This window comes from Aotus nancymaae, unplaced genomic scaffold, assembly GCF_030222135.1.
Source record: "Aotus nancymaae isolate 86718 unplaced genomic scaffold, 86718_ANA_hifiasm-v0.15.2.pri h1tg000003l, whole genome shotgun sequence".
NCBI lineage: Eukaryota > Metazoa > Chordata > Mammalia > Primates > Aotidae > Aotus > Aotus nancymaae.
Genome location: NW_026988414.1, coordinates 47,032,532 through 47,036,404, shown reverse-complemented (window position 1 = coordinate 47,036,404; position 3,873 = coordinate 47,032,532). Strand labels below are relative to the sequence as shown.

The 3,873-nt window shown below is 35.0% G+C and overlaps 1 non-coding gene across 1 annotated transcript; it reads left to right on the top strand.

The window, feature by feature from the left end:
• Positions 1 to 2,866: 2,866 nt before the first annotated feature.
• LOC135277421 (U11 spliceosomal RNA) lies at positions 2,867 to 3,000 on the top strand. Its single transcript, XR_010345019.1, has one exon. It is a non-coding gene; the product is annotated as a U11 spliceosomal RNA (small nuclear RNA).
• The last annotated feature ends 873 nt before the right edge of the window (positions 3,001 to 3,873 follow it).

The window sequence follows — 3,873 nt, the reverse complement described above, 5'->3', positions numbered from 1 at the left end:
AGTGACGATGAGCTTTTTTCATATGTTTGTTGACTGCATGCATAACTGTCTCTTTTTGAGAAGTGTCTGTTTATATACTTCAACCACTTTTTGATAGGGTTGTTTTTTTCCTGCAAATTTGTTTTAGTTCTTTGTAGATTCTGGATATTAGCCATTTGTCAGATGGGTAGACTGCAAAAGTTTTCTCCCATTCTGTAGGTTACCTGTTCACTCCAATGATAGTTTCTTTTACTGTGCAGAAGCTCTTAAGTTTAATTAGATCTCATTTGTCTGTTTTGGCTTTTTTTGCCATTGCTTTTTGTATTTTCTTCATGAAGTTTTTGCCTATGCCTATATCCTGAATGGTATTGCCTAGGTTTATTGCCTAGGTTTTCTTCTAGGGTTTTTATGGTTTTAGGTCTTACATTTAAATCTTTAATTCATCTGGAGTTAATTTTTGTATAAGGTGGATCGAATCCGGTTTCACCTTCCTGCATATGGCTAGCCAGTTTTCCCAACACCGTTTATTTAAATAGGGAATCCTTTTCCCATTACTTGTGTTTGTCAGGTTTGTTAAAGATCAGATGGTTGTAGGTGTGTGGTGTTATTTCTGAGGCCCCTGTTCTGTTCCATTGGTCTATATATCTGTTTTGCTACCAGTGCTATGCTGTTTTGGTTACTGTAGACTTGTAGTGTAGTGTGAAGTCAGGTAGCATGATGCCTCTAGCTTTGTTTTTTTGTTTGTTTGTTGCTTAGGTTTGTCTTGGCTATGTGGGTTTTTTTTTTTATTAGTATTCCACATGAAATTAAGGTGTTTTTTTCCAATTCTGTGAAGAAAGTCAATGGTAGCTGGATGGGAATAGCATTGAATCAGATTACTTTGGGCATTTTCAGATTAGTGTGGCCATTTTCACAATATTGATTCTTCCTAACCATGAGCAAGGAAGGTTTTTCCATTTGTTTGCATCTTCTCTTATTTTCTTGAGCAGTGGTTTGTAGTTCTTCTTGAAGAGGTCCTTCACATCCCTTGTAAGTTGTATTCCTAGTTATTTAATTCTGTTTGTCACAATTGCAAATGGAGTTCACTCATGATTTGGCTCTCTGTTTATCTATTATTGGTGTATAGGAATGCTTGTAGTTTTTGCACATTGATTTTGTACTCTGAAACTTTGCTGTAGATGATTATCAGCTTAAGGAGATTTTGGGCTGAGTCAGTGGGGTCTTCTAAATATACAATCATGTCATCTGCAAATAGAGACAATCTGACTTCCTCTTTACCTATTTTAATACTCTTTATTTCTTTCTCTTGCCTGATTGCCCTGGCCAGATCTTCCAATACTATGTTGAATAGGAGTGGTGAGAGAGGGCATACTGGTCTTGTGCCAGTTTTCAAAGGGAATGCTTCCTTTGTTTGCCCATTCAATATGATATTGGCTGTGGGTTTGTCATAAATAGCTTCTATTATTTTGAGATATGTTCCATCAATACCTAGTTTATTGAGAGTTTTTAGCATGAAGCGTTGTTGAATCTGTCAAAGACATTCTCTACATCTATTGAGATAATCATGTGGTTTTAGCCTTTGGTTCTCTTTATGATGGATTACATTTATGGATTTGCTTATGTTGAACCAGCCTTGCATCCCAGATATGAAGCCAACTTGATTGTCACAGATAAACTTCTTGATGTGCTGTTGGATTCAGTTAGCCAGTATTTTATTGAGGATTTTTGCATTGATGTTCATCAGGGATATTGGCCTTAAATGTTCTTTTTTTGTTGTGTCTCTGCCAGATTTTGGTATCAGGATGATGTTGACCTCATAAAATGAGTTAGAGAGGATTCCCTCTTTTCCTGTTGTTTGGAATAATTTCAGAAGGAATGGTACCAGCTTTCTTTGTACCTCTGGTAGAATTTGGCTGTGAAACAATCTTGTCCTGGACTTTTTTTGGTTGGTAGGCTATTAATTGTTGTCTCAATTTTAGATCTTGTTATTGGTCTATTCAGGGATTTGGCTTCTTCCTGATTTAGCTTGGGGAGGGTGTAAGTGCCCAGGAATGTGTCTATTTCTTCTAGATTCTGTTTTAGAGAATTTTAAAGAAAGAAAAGATCAGATTTCTAGTTTTTCCTAGACTGTGACCATCAAACGCACTATCCCAAACTTCAGATTAAGTATGGTGGATGCTGTGCAGAATCCATTCTGATAGCAAGCGGCAGTGGCAGTGGCAGTGGCAATAGCACCTCGTTTGCCAGCATCTATCACTGTGAAAACAATGGCATTTAATGTTCTGCAGTAGAAATTGAGGTTACTACAGGTGTGGCTACTTAGTTTTCCTTAAATTTCTTCTTATGTCTCAAGTTTTATTCAACAACTTTTCTGGAAATGTGGCACACCTCCCAAAATTCTTTAATGTCTTGAATTCTTATAGCAGAAGAGTAGTTTTTATTTTTTGAAAACAACAATCAAGAAAGACTTTAAGAGGATTTTGTATAGTTTTCATTAAATTCATACCCTCCACATATGGCTATGCCAAGTATGGGAGGAAATGGTCCAGACAAATCCTGCAAACTTGTGCCATGTACTTCTGACTCACAAGTAGATATTTCAGATTTTGAGAACTGTGTGTTTTTAGATTTTATTCTTTAGATCCCTGCCTATGTTGCTAACATTAGTCTTCAGTAGATATTTTAAAAGGTTTTATTCTACCATATTTGTCCTGAAGAAGATCCAAGGAAAGTAATTCATACACAAGCTATCTATTAAGATTTACTCCTGCCAGCCTTTGTAGCAGGAGCTATGAGAATTAAAATTAACAGATGCCAGAATCACTAACTGTAACAATGAATATTTATTGAATTGCTACTATTTGTGAAGTACTATGTTAAAAGAATTAAAAAGGGCTTCTGTCGTGAGTGGCACACATAGAGCAACTCTATTGCTCTTCGTGCGGAATCGACATCAAGAGATTTCAGAAGCATAATTTTTTGGCATTTGGGCAGCTGGTGATTGTTGGTCCCGGCACCCTGAAAAAGAAAAAAAAAAAGAATTATTTGAATTAATCTCATTGAATCCTTAGTCAACCCTATGAAGAAGGTACTGCTGTCTTTGTTTTATAGGTTATAAAATTTATAATTAGATATAAATAATATACCCAAAGTCAAATAGATGTAAGTGAAATAACCAGTATTTGAACCAAGGTTTGAGTTTTCAGTATCTAAATTCTTGGCCAGTGTATTCACTGGGAAGTGTCAGGCCTCTTCTTACAACCAGATGATTCTTCTTCCACAGCTAAGCTTAGAAGTATGTGTTTATTTGTATTAGGAAGTCATTATTCTCTACTTAATTGGAAAATTATTTTGCTTTTTCCTAACATTGCATCATTCTAATGTTGATGATTGGTTTTATTTAGTCAGTGGAAAGGAGATAAAGTGAACTGCAATTTTCCACGCCAAAATCAGCTATCCTTAATTCCAGCATGCACAAGTAATTCCTAATCAAATTTTAAACAATTGCTCTGGCCTATTTTCAGTAAAGCAAAATGAAGGTCTAAGTAAAAATTATTTTTAGTTTCTCCTTGCATAAAATTGATGTGCTGATTGCTTAAACTTTAATGAATATTAATAATATCTTATACGAAAACACTCTTTGTCTATGATAAATATCTTATTAAAACTGAGGAGAAATGGGGTAAAGATATTCTTATATTTCCTCTCCACAAATCTACCCTATTGTGAAGACACAGGAAATAAAGTTTTCACCATCCAGGAAGAGCCTAATCTATCCTCGTAGCGAATGTATTGATCTTTTCACAAGAAATTATATAGTAATCAAGGATTTTATTCTAATGGTGGGAATGTAGACAATGATTTTTTAAAATTTAAAAACTATGAGTAAGAAGT